Genomic DNA, 10,444 nt, shown 5'->3' with positions numbered 1-10,444 from the left:
AAATATAATTATATTATTTTAATATACAAAATTGTATTTAATATGACAGATGAGTTAATGTTAGTATACTTAATACATATGAAATATTAAAATATTTAATCACTTTTGTAATTTTTTTCATAAATGTTATTATGAAATATTGTATAATTATGCTATAAATTTGGTCAATTTAATATAACATATAATCTTTTAATTTAGGTTAATGTTCAAGCAAAATAATACAACGAAAGTAAAAATGCTAATTAACATATTTTTCATGCAAGAACCTGTTTGCAATTTAACATACTTAGAATGGTGATTTAATTAATTAACTTATTTTTTAAGGTCAAGTTTGTTTATGAGGTTCTACATAAGGCTATTTTAAAAAATATATCTTTATATTCTAAATTGACAATGTTTGGCCATTCATTACGTTTTATTTTGTTTAGTAAATTTATTAATAGTCTTAATTCTTAAAATAATTAATATAAAAATTAATATCTCTAAAATTATAACTATACAAGTTAAAATTATTAATTTTTATAGTATAAGTCATAATGTATTTTATTATTATAGATACAAATGTAGTTTTTATTTAAAATAAATTATTTTATTAAATTTATTTGAAATTACTTATTGTAATAAAATAATTAGAAAATATTATAAAATTATTATTTAAATTTAATCAAATATAAAAAATATATTTTAACTTATTGTAATAAAATAATTAGAAAATATTATAAAATTATCATTGAAATTTAATCCAATATAAAAAATATATTTTAAGATGGTATATTTGTAATAAACTTATTATAATAAAATATTTTATGATTGTATGATATATATCTTAGATTTCCTCTAGACATACATACCGTGAGGGTTTCTATTTACGTATGTGGCTATGTCATTATTGAAGATGAGAGGGTTGAATTAGCATCCTCGCAACTAAGCCAATGAAAATCCCACGGTCTATTACATTTTTTCAATTGGTGAATTATGTGCATTGCATGCTACGGATCGATCTCTGCATCAAATTGTCAACGAAATATTCTTACAGTGCGTTGTCTAGTTACATTGAAGAGCATGTATGTATCACATATAATGATAATCTACAATTTATTTTTGATTTTCTCATATTGGATTGCTTGTACTTGTATATTGAACCATCGCCAGTGTCACAAAACGTAAGTGCGATTTTGAGGCTGTCATGCCAGGAATGACACAAGGTTTGCAAATAATAGGTTTAAATCAAGTAGGACTTTCTACATTTCGCGTTGACGAACATTCAACTCAGACATATTTTAGGATCAACATTGGGCCTTGGGATCACCATATCATGTCTCCCACAGAAAAAATGATGCATGAGGAACAAATAGAACACGACAATGAGATTTTAGTTCAAGGGGTTGTGATCATCATATCACGGTTCCCTCAGAAGTTGTTGTTGCATGGAGGTCGAATAGAATACAACAATCAAATTTAAATTCATTGGATAATGAAGAAAAAGTACCACAATTGTTAGACCTTTCGATTAGTTCTACTAGGACTGCAAATATTTATTCCCCAATTACATAACACAAGCTTGTGTAAGATGATTTGTTTGGGGATAGTTCTTGTCATGCTATGAGTAGCGATGATGATTTGGATGCTCCATCGATTGATGAAGAAGATGATGAACATGTTGACAATGCAAATGAAGACACATCATCGCGTGTCCCAATATCTGGAGAAACACTTATACAGAACTTTCCTAATGCACCGGAGAAACAATTATGTGAAATTCCTCAATTTTTCAATGAAGTATATGTTGAAAAAATTCTAGATTCATTTGGTTTTCCTTTTGCATCGTGAAAATGGGTTTTAAGGGAAAAAAATTATTTACTTGATTCCGTAAAGGATTTTTCATTTCGAGTTTTGAGATGTGAACATATCGTTGTCCAAAATTCCCCAACAATTTAGAAGGTCAAATGCAAGAACTGGTCCAAAGATGACAATTATAGGTGGGGAATTCGAGCATCATTGAAACAAAAATTATGATATTTCATGATCACAAATTATGGTGATGATCATACATGCACATCTAACCAAGAGGGTATAGATCACTACAACCTTGACGTCAACATAATAGCCAACACATTTTTGGGAATCGTGCGTTGTGTGATCCTGCATACAAGATCAAGTATGTGCAAGAGATTATAAAATCAAAATATAGGTATGATATACTGTATGCTAAGACATGACAGAGTTTGAAGCATGCGGTGGAGATCGTTTATGGCACATGAGAAAGCCCTATATCTTTGCTTCCTAAATATATGGGTTCTCTATGAAAGTAAAATCCAAAAACTATTATAGAGTGGTAGCGCTTTCAATTGTACGACCATCCACTTAAAATTTTGAACTTTGTATTTTTTGCCTTCAAACCATGTATAGATGGTTTTCGACATTGTCGCAATATAATCAGTGTAGATGGTACACATATGTACACCAAGTATAAGCACAAACTACTCATAGCAGTAACTTTGGATACCAATAACCAAGTGTTGCCTCTAGAATTTATGCTTGTTGATGAAGAAAATTACGAGTCTTTGCATTGGTTCCTTGCACGACGTGTTACAATAGGTTGCAGAGGTGTGTGCCTTATATTTGATAAATATGTGGTATAACAAGTGCAATGTAAGTCTCACTGACTTCAAACCTTCTCGCGGTCTCTATCGTTTTTGTTTGAGGCATGCTGCTCTAATCTCAACAACAAATTCAAAAACATTCATTTGAAGGGCTTGTGTTAGGAAGCAGGGACGCAACACCAATTGGAAAATTTAATGCCACAATGTAAGTAATAAAAACAAAAAATGTAGCATCTTTTGCTTAATTGTCAAACATCCAAAAAGAAAAATGGTCATTGGCCCATTATGGTGGATGGAGACGAGGGATAATGACGACGAACATGTTTGATTGTATTAATGATGTATTGAAGGGGGCTCTACGTCTCCTTATAAATGCAATAGTGGAGTTCACCTTACAGTGAAGCGTGCACTATTTCATTTAACGCCGAACAAGAAGTCAAAAAATGATGGAAAAAATCAACCATGCACTGATTATGCATACTCAAAATTTGATATGTGGTCAAAAATTCATTTGAACGTCCAGTAGTAAAATTTGACCTAAGGGATCTAACAACATCCGTTGTTGACATGAGCAATACCAGGTCGCCAATATCACCTACAAGTCGTTAACATTTCTACACGTGATTGCACATGTGACAAATTGACAATATTTGGAATTCCTTGTTAACATGTTATTTGTGAAGCAAAATGGTTTGGATTAGATCCTGCACAGCTAGTAAACATGGTTTACACTGAGCCATTATGTGAACACATACGATGAAAGATTCTACCATGTTCATGATGAACAATATTGGGATGAACCTACATTCCAATCACAATACAATACCGTTCATCGAGAAAGGGAGGCAGGCTGGTAGAAACGGCAAGACACCCATAAGAAATGAGATGGACCAAGCATCATCGTGGGAGAAACAATGTGGGAGGTAAAAGATCTAGAATGACATATTGTACAATGTTTTTACTTGATAAAATTTGAAGTGATTAATTTAATTAATTTTTTTTAAAAAAAGATATATTTCTTAATAACTGTTCTCCATTGCAAGTAGGTGAACTTGAGGAGACCGAGTGTATTGCCTAAAAATCAGCCCACGTAAACCAAATACATGCAAATTATTTAAATTTCTTAATTTCTTTATTTAATTGATTTAAATGCTTAAATACTACATAGATTTGCATGGTTTCATGAAACTAAAGATGTTAATCGGATATTCGATAATAAGTTGGGAAAAGGAGACCGGAGATGACCAAGATGAAAATATTTTTCGATAAATGTTTTTAAGGCTCGATAATATGACTAAATATGATTAAAATTTTCCAAAAATGATGGAGTCCAAATTATTTTACGAGTCGAGCCCTAGTTTATCCGAGAGGCCAATTTTAGCCAAAAGAAGGACTTTTAAAGGCCCGAAAGTTATTATTTTTTAGAACAAATTTTTGTAAAATTTTATTTTACAATTAAATAGGTCTTAATGGGCTTAATTTATCTAAGATTTTTGGGTCTAATTATTCCTAAACTTAAAGCCTAAAACCTTAACTTTTATAACACGATTTTCAAAAACTATATAAAATCAAAACTAGGGCTCTTGAAGACTCCTAGGAGCCGAAAATCACATACAACACACACATACTAAATTTCGAAAATTTGAGGGCAAAAATTCAAGGATTTTCGTCGTCCGTTTCTTCACAACCCATGCCGAGGATTGAATATTCGAGCGTTTTTAACACAAATGCACGTTTCTAAACCTTCTTTTTGCTCCATTCAAATCATATTATGCATGATTTTATGAAGCCTGAAAAATTATTTAGATCAAATTATTTAATGTTAGACGTACATTTTTTCAAAGTTTCGATGTTCTTACACAAATATGAATCGCATTATGATTTATAATGGGTATGCTGCCAATATAAGACGTTAAAGGGCTAAGAAAAGTCTCGTTTAAGGGACGATATGAGGGCTGGACATGATCAAGAGGAGCCATGCATGGTTTAGGGATAGAGGCTAGGGTTTGGTGGATTTGCTTGGGACTCACGGCTAGGCTAGGAGGGCAGATTTTCACATCTAGGATTTACATATACAACATATATTTTATTATCGCGTGTTGTAAGAAACAAAACAGTCCCTGATCTCCTTCGGTGGACTGTGGGCTGTGTTGAGGGGCTAGGAAGAGTCCTGGAATGGCTGGACTCCACTGGTCAAATTAGGGAGGAAACCGCAAGCCATGAAGGAAGGGATCGATTGAGGGTCTCTCGCGTATGGGTGTGCGTGGCTCGACTTAGGGCCGGGGCAAGTGCGCTAGGTCAGGTTGGGTCAGGAAGGGTCCAGGAATGCTGGTGCAGTCGCGGTCCAAGGTGGCTCGAGGGTGTTTTGGGATTTTGGAGAAACGTGGGTTAGGGGTGTGGTTGCTGCCCCAAAAATTAATTTTTTGCATGAAACTACACAATCGGGCAGAATGTTACCTTAGTTGTTGTGTGGTTGCTTCCCAGAAGTTCTCAATCGTAACTTGAATGTTACCATAGACTCACACAAAAAAAAAAATCGAGCACCAAGTGCTGCTAGGTCTGAGTACTTCCTACTGTATTTTTGAACAACAACCACACAAAAACAAGGCAGCATTCTACTAGGTTGTGTAATCCTGCTTGAGCCAAGAAGCGTCGAAGAAAATTGGGTCACATTCGAGTTAAGATCGAGCCTACCACGAACTGTCGTGTTCGTGTGTTTCTAGCCGAATTCGTACATAAACTAGCTAACATTTTAAGGCCTTACTCTTCCCATAGATCACGTCCAAATAACAACTCGAGGTACTGTTCGAATCTCATCCGAGTTTTGTCCAAGTTCTGCCAAGGTTTGATAAAGTTTGAACTGCACGTTTGAACCAAGGGCAAGTGAGCTTAGATATGTTTTAAATAATATTTGTGTTAAAATTTGATAAATTACTTTATGTTTTACCTCATTTTGTATTACTTCATGTTTTGTCATGCATCTTTTGCTATGTTCCGTAACAATTCGATGCGTAAGTTTTGTTCCAGTTCGATAAGTTCTTTTGTTACCAATGTGTTACATCCATTTGATTCGAGGGAAATTTTGTGAGGTAAAATGCTACAGAAGGAGTCTTTCCATGGGAAAAGGCCCCATATAGTGTCTGGATGCGGGAAAAAACCCTAGAGAGATCTCGTTTATAGGAAAACCAGAAGGAGTCCAAAATCAGGATAACCCATGGTCATAGGATTTGCCTATATATGGTAATGATAAAATTCGATTCTAATAAGATATGTTAAAATATAATTTTGATACATTGTGATTTGGATATCCGGTCTGATATGAGCTATGTTCCGAATTATGTATACTTTGTTTCGACTTATATTTTGCAACGTAATTCCCTTAAAGATATGTACATACATAATTTTTTATTTTGGTATTAGATCGTCAGTCACTTGCTGAGTGTTTCACAAAAAATACCTCATTGTAATTCTTTTTTAATTAATAAAAGTCGTAAGCTTCCCTTTTCTACATATACACTTATTTCATCTCACCTTTTACAAATCATATTTTCAGATGTTTGGACCTTCCTCGTTTATTTTGTGGATTACTTCAAATATTATGCTATTTTTGTTGACCATTTTACACGTTATGTTTGGTATTATCCCTTAAAGAAGAAATCTCATGTATATGATGTCTTTATTCGTTTCAAAGCACTAGTAGAAAATCACTTCAAACACTTCATTGTCACTCTCTACTCTGACAATGGTGGAGAATATTAAGCATTAGATCAATTCTTATCCCTTCATGGAATTTCTTATCTCACCTCCCCCATACATACACCTGAACACAATGGTTTTTCTGAACGTTGACATAGACATATAGTTGAAACTTGCCTTTCTCTACTTACTCACGCCTCCCTTCCCCTCATATATTGGAACTACGCCTTTGCCACCACTGTGTATCTCATTAATCGCATGCCCACACCCACACTCTCCATTTTCTCTCCTTATCAATCCATTTTTCGTTATCCCCAAACTACACAAAATTGACCACCAGCAGCTACAGCACGTGGAGCCTCCAAATCAAAAGCCTATTAGAAGGATATGATCTTCATGGCTTTCTAAATGTTTTTCATCCCAATCCTACACCAAATATTACGTGAGTGGTCAGTCAGCCCCAAATCCAGCATACGCAATATGGAAACGCCAGGACCATCTTATTTTCAGTGCACTCCTTGGTGTAGTTTCTCTACCCATTCAACCTCTTGTTGCCCATTGCACCACCGCTCAGGAGGCTTGGGCCACCTTGGCTAATACTTATTCCAAACCAAGCCGTGGTCACGTCAAACAGATTAAGGACCAATTGAAGAATTGTGTCAAAGGGTCCAAAACGATCTTTAACTATATGGAATTTATTAATAATAGGGCTGATGAACTTTCTCTTCTTGGTAAACCCGTTGATGAAGAAGATCTCATTGATAAAATCCTTGATGGCCTTGGTGAAGAATACAAAGGCACTGTTGATGCGGTTAATGCCCGTGACACACCTATCTCCTTTGATGAAATCCATGAAAAACTTATCAACAAGGAGGCGTCTCTCCAACAATCCAGCACACCGCCGTCATTCTTTCCGGCTACCGCAAACCCTGCCAATCAACGTAACAATTGACCTTGGAGTCCTTCCACACCCGCTCTTCATAATCAAGGACAATTGTCCAATGCTCCGCGTAACGACCGTCATTCACCACGTCCATATATTTGATATTGCGAAGGATATGGTGCTCAAGAACACACTGTCAAACGTTGCTCCCTTTATCGACTCGTCAAAAATCAATCTCCTTCTGCTCCATTGGCACCACAACCACAGGCTCCACGTCATGCTTCTCCTTGGAAACCACCTGCACATTTTGCTTCTCTCGAGACCACCGACACCCCCACATGGCTACTTGATAGTGGGGCATCGCACTATGTCACCACATATTTGAATAATCTTTCACTTCACACTCTTTATGCAGGGTCTGACGATGTTAGGATCGGTGACGGCTCAGGTTTTACCATTACCCACACTGGTTCCACCATTCTTCCTACTCATTCTCGCACCTTTAATTTACATAATATTCTATGCGTGCCTAACATGAAAAAGAACCTTGTTTCTATATATCAATTTTGCAATACCAATCACGTTTCTATTGATTTCTTACCATCTGTTTTTCATGTTAAGGATCTAAGCACGAGGGCAATCCTTTTGATGGGAAACACTAAATATGGCATTTATGAGTGGCCAACTTCCTATCTGACACTGTCTTCTCCACTTGTTGTCTTTTCCAGCATCAAGACCACTTCCTCTGAATGGCGCTCTAGATTAGGTCATCCATCATCACCCATTCTTCAACATATTATGTCAGCATTTTCCTTACCTCACTCTATGTTACAAAAATCTCATTGTAATTCTTTTTAAATTAATAAAAGTCGTAAGCTTCCCTTTTCAACATATACACTTACTTCATCTCACCTTTTACAAATCATATTTTCAGATGTTTGGACCTTCCTCGTTTATTTTGTGGATTACTTCAAATATTATGCTATTTTTGTTGATCATTTTACACGTTATGTCTGGTATTATCCCTTAAAGAAGAAATCTCATGTATATGATGTCTTTATTCGTTTCAAAGCACTAGTATAAAATCACTTCAAACACTTCATTGTCACTCTCTACTCTGACAATGGTGGAGAATATTAAGCATTAGATCAATTCTTATCCCTTCATGGAATTTCTTATCTCACCTCCCCCCTACATACACCTGAACACAATGGTTTCCCTGAACGTTGACATAGACATATAGTTGAAACTTGCCTTTCTCTACTTACTCACGCCTCCCTTCCCCTCATATATTGGAACTACGCCTTTGCCACCACCGTGTATCTCATTAATCGCATGCCCACACCCACACTCTCCCTTTTCTCTCCTTATCAATCCATTTTTCGTTATCCCCAAACTACAAATGTAGAACCCGTAAATCAGTCTACGTATAATCCATGCATAATTCTAGATTTTTAAATTTAATTGACTTCATTGCATGATTATTTTAAATGCATTTCTTTGAAGTTAATTATTTTATTATTTCAATTCAGTAGTTGATTTTTAGCATTTCAGTTATTTCAGTGAGGCCGGACCGGAGTTGGAGTTTTGAGATAGGATTTAAGATTCGAGAAATATTTCCAGGATTTTATTTAGCTAGCAAGTAAGTTAATTTAAGTTAAAAAGAAGTTTAAGGAATTATTTAAGTTGCTTGAGGAGATTAAGAAATAAGCCCATTTAAGTTGCATAATTAAGGGGTTAGCTCACTAAATTAATTAAAGGATTAGTAAGGCTTTTAAGAGTTATTAATTTAGTAAATAAACAACACTTCCCCTCCGTTTAAAAGATAAATTTCGACCACCCCCTTGCCTAGACAACACATTGCTAACTCATCATCTATGACCCATTCCTTGTAAATTTTAGCATGCTAATCTTTTCAATTATTAACCAAACCTTAATTAGTTAGTTATTAAGCAATATCCAAGCATTGGATACCATGTAAGAATAGGCCATGCCTTGTCCCCCAAGAAGACTTGTCCACAATCCAATTTTAATGAGAGGTGGGCTTGGTCTTGAGTTGAGATCCTATATTTGTGGATCTTGCCTCTCACCTTTCCAACCATTATCCTCCTCACTCTCCTAACCATCACTCCCCCTCCCTCATGCACGAAATTCAGAGTGTTTTTGAGTGAGGAAAACCTTGGGACTCATAGCTAAGAGAAGGCAAGAAAAATCAAGAGCAAGGAAAGGTAGAAAAGCAAGCAACTCCGTCTCCTCCGCGCCGTATTGCTTCGTTCTTTTCGTTTTCTTTTGAAACGAATCCAAGGCATGTATATAGTTTTTCTAAACCTCAATCAAGTCATATTATCAAATATTTTTCAGTACATGATCATGTTTTATTGAGCAAAAACCGAAATTTTAAGCAACTTGAACAAAGAAAAAAAAATTCTGTGCAGATTTTTGTTCCACCTTGTGCTTCACGGTTGTGCATGGTTTTAGTGATTTCAGGTATTGGTTCGACTCCAGGCTCCCAAGGCTGTTCCTAGACATGTAATAGGATGCATTAGGACCATTTTGGTCCATTCATTCAGCCCCCACACTTGCTGGAAATCGAAATGACAGCAACCTTCCCACTAGTGCAGAATCTTGTTCGAAAAATTCAGTTTGTTGTCATGGAGGAAGGATCTGATCTTGGCTGCCTAGGGGCCTATAGCCATGGTTAGATAACTCCCCTAGCAAGTCTAAGACGTGACTAAGTCGCCCTTTTTGGTGGCTTGGTCCATGGATCCTCGGTTTTTAATTAAAACATCACAACAGCCCCTCCCCTCTCGGCCCTTCAGTTTTTGGACAGCATATGTATTTCGAGTTTGGTGGTTTGGTATGGATCTTGGTTGGCCTATGGCCCTTAGCCACGGTTCATACCATTCCCCTATATGTCTAGATTGTGCCATGGTCAATCAAATGGCCAATGGAACGATCCGTGACAGCAAAACAAGAACAATGCCCGACGCGCAGAATTTGTGCTCTCGGGTGAATCTTTTCTGATGTTTGCTGGATTGGTGCGAATTGTGGCTGGTCTTGTGCCCTCAGCCATGGTTCAAATCATTCCTTGGGATGTTGGTAAGGGTCTCTGGTCGGTGGTGTAAGCCCCAATGACCGGCGGACTCGAAAACGACACAAGGAAAACAAGTGCGCAGCTGCTGTATTTTTTTGACAGCAAGTATGCTGCTGTTCAGAGGCGTCGTTTGAGTTCTTGGTCGGCTTTTTGCCCATGGCCTTGGAC

The 10,444-nt window shown here is 36.3% G+C and overlaps 1 non-coding gene across 1 annotated transcript; it reads left to right on the top strand.

Annotated features, from left to right (window-relative positions):
* The first annotated feature begins 7,035 nt into the window (after nt 1-7,035).
* LOC140815802 (small nucleolar RNA Z247) lies at nt 7,036-7,168 on the top strand. The gene has a single exon (XR_012114447.1). It is a non-coding gene; the product is annotated as a small nucleolar RNA Z247 (small nucleolar RNA).
* The last annotated feature ends 3,276 nt before the right edge of the window (nt 7,169-10,444 follow it).

Source organism: Primulina eburnea, chromosome 15, assembly GCF_022965805.1.
Source record: "Primulina eburnea isolate SZY01 chromosome 15, ASM2296580v1, whole genome shotgun sequence".
NCBI classification, from domain to species: Eukaryota; Viridiplantae; Streptophyta; class Magnoliopsida; order Lamiales; family Gesneriaceae; genus Primulina; species Primulina eburnea.
The sequence above is the reverse complement of the archived record's forward strand: the minus strand, read 5'-3'. Positions and strand labels throughout refer to the sequence as shown.